Raw genomic sequence first — 11362 nt, 5'->3', positions numbered from 1 at the left:
GATATTGTTTTCTTTAGGTTTCTAAAATACATTTTCCACATTGCTTAACTTCCGTGCTGGCACACATGTAAATTGAGAAATAATTGCGCCACAATGTCCTCAATTTAGCAATGAGTAGGGACAATTTATTAATTCTTGGTTTATTAATCCGAGTGTGTGAATTGCTAGCTTGCCACATATATGTGTTCTACATTAGGACCCCCAGGGGACGTAGACAATTGGAAAGACGAAATAAGCAAAAATTGAAGCAGCGTTGTGGGGCAAATGTACACTTGGAATTATATTATATAACTAACAAGGACAGAAAACAAGAACAAAAATAATCAATGCGGAGCAGGGAAACTGCAAAGTAACTAAACAAATGATAGAATCCATCACTGAATGATCGCAGCTCACTGCTTCCCAGAAGACGAGCGTTACCTTGAGTGGGAAAATGTGCGAGTGAGCGTTGAGGAGAGAGTTTGTCCACATTGTGTTGAGCCACACAGAGAAGCAGAAGCAGTCTATTAAAGAGCAAACAATTAACACTGAGCCCTGCACGAGTATCCATTCATCCATTCACTCATTTATTGTCTATATAGCCTCCGACAATGAAATAATAATTGACTTCTCTGCTCTTATTAAGTGATGCTGTTCTATAAGCTGGAGGTGCATGAGGAAAGGGATTGCTTTAGCGTTTTATTGTTGCCATGGGCTTTTACTGTGATGTTATGGTTATTGTGATTTAAAGTTTTAAAATGTGTTTATAGTGTAAACCTTGTGTGGAAACTACATTTTAGAACCTTAAGGGACTATAAAGTTTGAACCAGAGAAGAATAAAAGCCCCTGCTCTACTTTTCTTTCTTCTCACTTTGCTCCCTCTCTCCTTTCCTTCATCCATTCTTTATTCCATCGTAAACTCGTAATCAATCTTATATATCACATGTTAGTCAAAGGAATATTTCTATTAAAGCTGTACTTTATTCAAAACATGGGCTTAGTAGTGATGTGAAAAGCACAGTGACAAAAATAGCCTCAGGATTGAGTTACAGTTCAATCAGTGGGATTCATCCCATGTTCAGTCATTCTACCACATGTTTCCTCCCCTTCCTCCCATCATGTCTTCCTCTCCTTATTGCTTCATTTCATCTTTTCTTACTTCCCTTCCTTCTGTCTGTTTTTTTCTGACTGTAGTCTCTTTAGTTCTCCATTTTGTGTTGAAATGATAATTAATTATACTTTTTTCTCACTTTCTCCCTACTTTCATTTTTGTTTCCTTCATATCCTTTGTACATTGTTCTTTGTGCACCACTACTTCCTTTCCTCTCCTTTCCCTTTCAGTCCTCTCCTTTCTTTCTCCCTTGGTTTCTTCCACCCCTCACTCACAATTAAAGTGGTGCAATGGAACTGGTTCCACAGAAGACATGTTTTACATTTACTCTTAAAACCCTCGGCTATTGCTTAGCTACACCAAGCAATAGCAAGTTAAGCTATAGACAAGGAAAGTCGAGTCTGAGTCAAGTCCATATGCAGTTGAGACTAAGTGAAGACCGAGTCCAGAGCAAATCCGGTCCTGTTCAAAACCATATTAGGCAAAAGTTCAAATGCTAATGCTCTGGTCTCCTGGGCACACAGATTGGACAACAGCTAATTGCGGTTGATGCAGCAAGATAGTAGATAACTAGTTGCAACAGAGGTATAAATAGCAATTGTAGCAAATTGAAAGTAGATTATTAGTACTTTCATATAAAAGTTCTAGGACAGTTTTTTCCACTAATATTGTTCAGTTAAGCTTGAAGTAGGGTTACAACAATCCAACATTTTCTATCCCAATACCTTTTATAACACCTCGACTCAGGCTATCTGAGTTACACAGAGTAGTGATCTGATACCAGTGCTCTCTTTTTCTCAATTTTAAATCTGCATATCTGACTGCATGGAACTCATTGGAATCATGTTTATGTAAAGTAATAGACTTAATAAAACGTAATGCATGTAACAGCATGTAGTTAGCAAAAAAACTGGATTTCATTATGACAATGATGGAGAAGCTTTTTGTATGTGGATCGGTCACAACGGGCCGATACCTGATCCACTCCAGAAGGTCCATATTGGGACTGATACCAATCTGTTGGATGGGTTCAACCTAAGGTGCATCCAGAGCTTGAAGGTTCATTATTTACAGTGCATTGTAAATAAGGGTGTAGCAAATAATTCTCAGCACAAGTTCCACTTATTTAAATGTTCCAGAACTTTCAGCTGATGGGATATGCTCCATCCAAAGACATCCATCCATCAAACCCCATTTACTGATTGAGGCCATGAGATGTGACTAAACGCCAAATTTTCCAGTAAGTGGACATTTTGTTAATAGTTTTTTGTCAAACATTTTGGTATGTATTGCCATGCAATATTAGCTACTGGCAGTTCCTGTTTGCACTGTAGATAATAATCACCCGGATTACTTTTGGTAATGAAGAACAAGTCCAAATGTGATGATTTTTAGGCATGAGCTAACGTTATAAAGACTACCTTTTATATGTTGTTTGTATCGGTATATATGGATGTTTATTCACAAGGGTCATTAGAGAAGCTGTTCACTCATTCCAGCCACCCATTTGGAATATTATCAGACGATTACATCTGTGTTATCGGTCGTTATTGCTATCGTGGTTTGGATTCAAATAAATATGTTTATAAATGGAAGGTCAAGGTTATGAACACAACAACAACAATACGTTATTGATTTCTCACTAGACGCGATTATCAATATTAACAATATGTTCACATTTTTACTACGGTTACAAGAGGTCGGTGTCATCTTCTTGTATTCCTTCTTTTGGTGCTAAAAACCTACTAGTTTGTGTAACAGGTCTTTTTTGATCCATATCTTTAAGGCTTATAACCACTGACAACACATATTTGATTACCTGATAAGATTCGACAGGGTGTTCCAGCAGTATGTATAGAATCCCTGTGCCCAAGGGTCCTGGACCCTCATCGCCCTCAAAGCCCCTCCGTTTACTGTGCGACATTCAGTGTAGGGTCACTTGCTAATTACGATGCACCACTAAAGGGCCTTTAGTGGTGCAAATGACTGCTGAATGACTAAACCCTCAGGGTGGGTTCTCTTAATTTGAATACTCTCTTCTCTCTCAGTTTCTCTTCCTAATTGTGTCTTTGTCGATTTGAGGAAAATCTCTTGTGAACAACAGTGACCAACTCAAGAAACCAACCTTGAAGCAGCCTTGTAACACTGCTAGTGGTAAATGTCCAAACACACTACTGCATACACACATTCCTACATATGAATAGGAGTCCTTCTTAGCAAACCCAATGACCCTATTGATCCAAATGCATTGATTCTCGTCTCTGTCTTGTCTCTTCCTCCTCCCACCATGCTGCTGTAACTCTGATTTTCTTCTACATCTTTATCAGTCTTCCTCTCTCCCAGCATCTCTGTCCGTAATTGATTCTCCTCTCTCTACATCCTCCTGTCACAGAAAGAGCCTCCTGGTCGAGCGCCTTCGACCTCTACACAAACCAAAGATTGGAGATAGAGGGAACTCTAATCCCACCAGCAGCTAAACACCTCTGTCCAGCTGAAAACAACTTATGTAGAACTCTACAGGATGTCTTACACCCAGTAATATAGATGGACCACAGTCACCTAGCTGAAGAACTACTCACAGAAATACTCCATCCAGATGGAGGCAAACAGTGTAGCCTACAACTAGCTTCAGGAGTGATTTATAAGAGACAATATTATTTTCAGACACTTGCCTCATAAAAAGGTTAGCTAAGGGTCAGCTAATAGGTTAGCTAAGGGTCAGCTAATATATAATACAGCTTTGGTTATAGAGTGTCAAAGGCTATTATTGATCTTACAAAAAATATCTTAACTTCAGCATACATATTTCTACATCATATCAGACCACTGTTGAAGTCCATGAGATACAGCTGAAAGCTTCACAAACATTTATTATCTGGCTTAAGTATTAAGTTTAAGATTGAATTGCCCCTTATAGTTCAAAGATAATTCTTGTTTATTAATATCTGGGTCTTAATCACTGAGATGAAACAAACAAATAAAAGCCATCAGGAACTAAAAGAGTGCAGAGTGCAGACTTCCGCCCAGGTCGTTTCCACAAGTGAAGAATAATGTGTGTATCCGCCCTTTTGATACCTGCTGACAGACAAACAAACCAACAAACCAAACTAAAAAACACAACCTCCTTGGTGGAGGTAACAATGATGGCAGAAACTACAAAATAAGACTCAATTTGTACCTGTGTGTGCAAGTTTTAGTTTTTTTGCAACTCCTAAACTACAATCATACATCATATTCATACTTTATCATTTTGCTGACAATTTTCAAATGCAGGCTGCACTCTTTTACAGTTCTTCAGTGTGTTTATTTTACCATTCGTGCCATCCATTGATTTCCATTTGTGTATCTACTGTATGAAAATCCAGATGGAGTGTGTGAGATAATCATCAGAAGTAAGTTTCAAGAGTGTTGCTTGTTGATTTTCCAACCGTACGAACATTAATATAAATCAATGGCTGTCTGAAATGGTAGGAACATGTATAACATTTTTTAAAACTGTACAGACTGCATTTGAAAGATCTTAAATTTTTTAAAGATATGATGATTTGTATCTGAGGAGTTACACCACACAAACAACAGGTCATTTGGGTCTGAAAGGTATAACAAAGTGTTAAGATTAGACTAAGCAAAAACAATTCCACAATGTTATGTTTACCTCACAGTATTGTGTTATGTTGTATTGATAACATTTTTCATGAATGGAACGCTCATGTTTTAGGGCCCTACCTTATGAAAGTCCAGGCTGCAGATGTAGTCGGATACAACGTGCAAGACAACCTCTTACACCCAATACCAAAGTACTTTGGATCAAAGTGGTATCACCGTGAAACAGATACAAGCAGGTTCAACATCTCTGATATCCAACACTGTACACTGATAGGGGAAAGTACATGAACCTTGATCAGCGTAAAGCACCATGTAAGAGCTAGAATGACTTGAAACCAAATGAGTCTGTCCTTTTAATCTCCAAAGGGGCAGATGAGTTAGTGAGTCATTAGTAGACTGGCAGATTTCATCGGAAACAGCTGCTTTTATCAACTAATGTTGCCTGACAGAGGATCTGGCACATAAATATTTTCGCTTTCAGATACAGAACATCAAAAGTCAAATTAGAAAGGTAGCTTTTCTGCAGGTTCCTGTCAGAACACAATCAGTTAACACCCCTCAGGGGACCTGAGACTGCAGCGCAACATAATCTGCCTGCTGCTTCAAACACCTCTGACATTCAACCCTTTACACAGACAAGCTAAACCTTTCTTATCACTCTGGAAATCAGCCGCTGCAGTCAGTGTCATATGCACGACATCACTGCCTGAAGATATCAGGAACAAAGAGCAGCTGATAGATCCCACTGCCAAATACAACTGTGTGATACCCCTTTGACATCCTGTAGGTGCCTCACTCAGTGCTGCACGAGAGATCAATGCCAACAATACAACACGCAACAATAAAACTGTCTACCATTACAGTGAGGTTCAATTATGTATCGTCAAATATGGTGACTCAATACACTATAGTGCAGCTAGTTTCAACTGTTTGACAAGATATGTGCGAGAAGAAGTCAGAGAACAAGAAGAATGCTGGCACATTATTGGAACAAAGCAGGTTTTAAAATACGTATTAAACAATGGCTTTGTAAATGCACAAGTCATGATATAAAATGGGATGGTGCTACAGACAAAATTTGGATTCAGAATTTTCATAAAATATTTATTTTCTTCTTGTTTTCAAAGCTACAATAATATAGTTTTGGCCACTAGGAGGCATCACAACTAGCTGTAAACACAACATTGATATATTAAAGTTGTTAGCATGATGGAACACTTGGTAGCTGAGAGGTTACAGCTAATGCCATAAAACTTCAATGTCCCCGGTTTGAATCTGGCCCCGTGACCTCTGTTGCATGTCACCTCCTCCCCTCTCCACTGTCAAATACAGGCAAAACTGCAACAACAGAAAAAATATGTTGTTAGTGTGAACATGTTAGCAAACACTTGCCTTTGCATATACAGCAGACACAGAAATATATTAGCTTTCGTTGAGAGTCGTGATTCTGTCCACCTAACAAATTTAAGTCTAGCATTCAGTCTATTTTTAGCTCTGAACTCCTGAGGGAAATAACCGTCTCTGACTCGGTAAATGCTCCAGTATGTTCACCGGCTAGTCACTAACTGTGTCTGTTTGCATTTCAGTATTGGGAAACGAGCGTAAAGTGGGATTGTCAGAGTTTACTCTGTGGTTGGAAACCAAGTTAATGAGTTTGGTGTTTGGTGTTTGGAGTTTGGCGAAAAATCATGAGCTACAAGAGGCAAACTGTACAACGAGATAGCAACTGACAATACTGCAACCTGCCTGTACATGAACAACTGTACAACCATTATTCAATCAAGCACAATCACAGTAACATTAAGATTTCAGCAGGCTCACTTATTACATGCAAAGGAGTTAATTACATTTTAATCACATGTAACCACCTCACTGCAGTATGCCTTGCACCCAGAGCAGCTCTGTCTCTCTCTGCTTGGTTGACTGTGACAGCTCCGCTTTCTTCTGTAGGGCAGGGAAAGCTCGACACAGTGCGCTTCCTCCTCTAAATTACAGAAGCAGACTTGTGCTTTGCTAATATTGCACGTGCGATATTGAGTGTCTGTTAAAGATCCTTAGACCGAGGCAGCGGTGATGCCACCATTTCTCTTTCAAACAGTAAATCATCCGCAGACATGCCACATTGCTCGCTGAGAGAATTTCAGCCCCATAGCTCAGTTTAAATGGCTGATCGTATCACATAAGTGTGACGCGGCCAATTCATACACGCATCAGATGGCAGAGCTTTTAAAGGGTCATCTAGGTCATTACACTGGATAGAAACCTGTTTAAAGGCTGAGCAGGTTAATCTAGTCTGACTCAAGTGTTAATAGAAGGCTGTGTCTTTTTCAATCAGTTGCAGCTATTCAAAGGTCACCAGGTCACATGTGAACACAGTCACTGTCGTGGAGAGATCTTAAAATAAGTTTGTTTGTATTGTTACTGAAATGACGGATGTGAAGTTGTGTTTACACGGGACACCCATGCAGCCTGACCTCCTCCTTAATATGCAAAGTTCCACAGACTTTAGATTAGAAACATATTTGTGATACATCAAAAACAAAGGTAATCTGTGACAAAATCAATTTCCCTGAAAATATAATTGATTTTATTATTATAATGTTTTATTGTATGTGAACGGAGACCCGGCTTGCAATATAAGAAATTGGAAAGAGGGCCTAATTGTTTGAGCTTATTGTTAAATATATAGATATATATATATATATATATATATAAATAATAATATAAGATAACATACATAAGGGTTTCATACAGGGCCATGAGATAGCAAGTAAATATAAAAGGTTTACATTGATATTGTGCACTAGTGATGGAGTTTCCCCAACACAATTGCAATTAATCAATTACCAGTGAATGCTGAGTGAAGCTGGGGGTTTGATTATGTGAATCAAACATAGAAGAACCAACAGATAACTGGGCCCCAGACCCTCAGGGGCCCCGACATCCTCAAATTATCTGCTGAAAAACTGAAATGGAAAATACACGTGTCATACTATTGAGGCACTGCATGGTAAAGGGCCCCAGTGTCACATGTAGTTTTATCTTTTAATTGATATTTTTCTAACATGGCACACATTTGTGTTTAATCAAGCACAGAGCACTGATTACTTTCTGGGGTAACTTGTATTTTAAGGGGCTCAACAACGAGGTTAATCCGGACCTGCGTACAGGCAGCGTAAACATTTAACTACAAAATGTGCTCCAAAGCAAGACAAGACAGACAACCTCTTTGAGAACCAGCAGAGTAATGACACATGAAGCAGTAATCTGGAGTCAGTCTGCCTCTCATCTGCAGACACAGCGGAGACACTTCTTACCAGAACTGGCTTTTCAAATGAGAGCAAATTTCTCTCTCTCATACTTTAATGTCATCGATGGTGAAAGTAAAATAAATCCCCTGCCCAACATCCACCTCTGCTAAATCTGACACAATGCTGATGCCCAAGTTCAAGAAGCTACGAGGACAAAGCTAAACGTAACACTTGCTCCCAGAGAGAAGCACTGAGCACAGGGGAGTCGAATTAAACACAAACCTCAGAATAAGAACTGACAGCTCAGGATGACGTGAACATAATTGAAAATGAGTTAAGGGGAATGGCTAAATTGACTGATGGAATGAGGATATACACATGATAGAGCACACAAACACACACACACACACACACACACGCACGCGCACACACATACACACACACACACACACACACACACACACACACACACACACACACACACACATACACACACACAGAGCAGTTAGCAGTGGAAATCGATTGCAGCAATCTACGGTGAATGATTAAAATCGCATGTGTGGAAAAAGCCGGCGTAACACAAAGCAAAGTGCACAAAAGTCAGAAAAATGCCGACACACTACACACGTACAGAGAAGGCCCTTGAAACGGCTATTATAAATCAACTCAAAGCAACAGCCCTTATGCTTCAAAGTCATCTCTGTATCGCTTATCCACATATTGAGCCACACTGTAGGAATACCAATTTATAGTCCTCTATCATATCATTCAGAGAGAGAAACAGAACGAAGGGAGACAGAGCGAAATAAGGGGTGAGAGAGGTAGACAGAGAGAGGAATAGAGGGAGAGCATTATCCACAAAATACCCATTTATACATTTCAATCTTATCTACAGAGAAAAAAGAGGACACCTCTGCAGAGATATTGACGGGGACACATACAGTATATGAATATATAGATGCACTCCCTCACTCAGTCACACATTCACTCATTAACTAAAAACACACACTCACACACACACACACACACACACAGACACACACACACAGACACACACAAGCGTCCCAGGCTGCAAGATAAGAGAGGAGAGTGTTCTGGGGAGAAAGCTTCCTCATTGGTGTGCAAGGCTGCACATGTTCCAACCCTCCCTTATATCCCCTGTGAGTTTGTGTGTGTGTGTGTGTGTGTGTGTGTGTGTGTGTGTGTGTATATGTGTGTGCATTGCGAGCTCTCTTTCCTTCACTGCCACTAAAAAGACACAGAGGACCTATTGTGCCCAAGGAAGGAAAATCACTCCATTTTCAGCAAAGGAGAGGAATGAACGGCTCTCTCTCTTTCTCCTTATTCATCTCTCCCGACCTCTCTCTCTCTCCCTCTCTCCTTCCCACCCCCCCCTCTCTCTCTCTCTCTCTCTCTCTCTCTCTCACACTCTTTATGCTCCCCTCCCATTCACACAGCAGCTGAAATGGCGAAGCTTGTTAAAAAAAGGAAGCCCACATGACAGCATTCACAGCTCTGCTTACCGCAGCATCTCCCCTGCTCGCCGAGTGCCTTTGCACCAGAAAGCCGCGGATGAAAGCTACTCGATACGGCGTCTAAAAAAAGTTATGGCACTAAGGGGCCTCGAGTAAATGCATAAAGGGGGAAAAGAAAAAAAGGGAACAGGTAGAGAAAATATCAGGATTTGCAGTAAATGAGGTGTTTCATGCAGCGGTGAAAGCAAAACAACATTAAAGGAGAATGTTCTTTTCAGGTGTTCAGAGCTGCAGCTCGTTCGCTCTGGAACGCAATTTTGCTGCAAACAATATTATCCAAAAACTCTGCTTACTGAGGTTCCTGGCTGGTAGTTTATTGAAACAATCTATCATGGAAGAATTGTGAACCGGTGGGGATTCTCTGATGTCAATGCCCCAATTGTTACTAGATGGATGGATGTGACTGTAACAGTGTGGAGTCTGGGACAGCAGATGTGATGACGGAAAGCCTTCATTATCAAGGATTTCAACAGAAACTCCTGTTTTGGCCATCACTCATATCTAATAAGAACTTTGCTCAGATCTGGGAAAGGAACAACACGGCATCAGTTGTGAACAAGTTTAACCAATCTTATTTGGAAGAGAAAGCTAAAACAAACGATGGAATTCTTACCCAAACTATTTACTGTGACCCAACAAAGTATGCATTTTCTAATGTGCTGTTTAAAGACAGTATTCCCCCACAATGCATTGCATAAAGGAAGTGTAAAGTCCGCTCACAGTTGGTGAAAATCACAAATCTAAAGTTGCCCTTTGATTTGTCACGAGTTGGTGCACGTGTTGTATCACGTTCTGCTGTGTACAAAATGTTGATTTCTTTATATACTCTCTGTGAAAACAGTGTACAAAGACAATTATTAAAATAGTTCCGGGTGTGCTTTTACCTCCGAATAAAGTGGTTTATATAATCTGTCTGAACCAAGCTGACTGGCCGCTCGTGTTTCTTGCCTTGTCTTTGTTGTAGCGATATCACTGTTCTCAGAGCTCAGCAATAGGATAAGTGAGTACAATGATGTCATAACCATTAGAAATGATGGCTAATATTGTGAAAATAAGGCTGCGGTACTAACACACTCGACCCTCCAGAAAAGAAACAGCAAGTGGACCCAGAGTTAATGTGCAACATTCCTTCAGTGCAACCAACTCATGTAGTGACCAACACAGCAAATATAACCAGCTCACATACAATATGCAGGGACTCCTCCACTGCCCTCAAGCTTAGACAGACCTATTTTTTTGCAGAAAAAGATTTCCAGCAAAACAAAAAGTCAGACTTTTAACAGACTTCCACAAAGCACAGCACTTTGCAACCTAACTCTTAAAATAAAAAAAGTGGGCTTGCTCGTCTCCGCGCAGGGCTCTCAGGTCCCAGCCGTCAGATTGGAACGTGGCCCTGTTACCGGCAACATTTCAGCACCTTGGACAGCTACACAATAGTCAGCTGAGATCCAGGGAAGGGGGGGTGGGGGTGACATGGGGACAAAAGACAGAGGAAGAGGTGGAGAAGGGTTGGGCTGGGCATACAAAAGGGGAAAGGGTGGGGGGAGAAGAATTTGGCCGCTGGGAGACCATTCACAGGGGATACAAAGAGCCAATGTCAACTCGAGTTGAAGGACAGAAAACAGAATTAGCATTAGAGCGAGTTGCACAGTTCCTCCATGTCGCTTGGCTGGGGAAGAGATGAGGACAGGCCTGTAAATGCACGGGGAGGATAATACACACAAACTTGCGTTATTTATGAATGGCAGGTTGCGGAGAAGCGCTGAAGATGGTTTCTAGCAGAGCTCTTTGTGCTGCAGACTACACTTCCTTTCACTGCTTCTCCACAAGAGCCATCCACAACCGTCAATTGCTATACTAATTGCAATTCTTCTCCCCTG

Source organism: Cottoperca gobio, chromosome 10 (assembly GCF_900634415.1).
Source record: "Cottoperca gobio chromosome 10, fCotGob3.1, whole genome shotgun sequence".
Classification (NCBI taxonomy): domain Eukaryota; kingdom Metazoa; phylum Chordata; class Actinopteri; order Perciformes; family Bovichtidae; genus Cottoperca; species Cottoperca gobio.
This window is presented reverse-complemented; position numbering follows the sequence as displayed.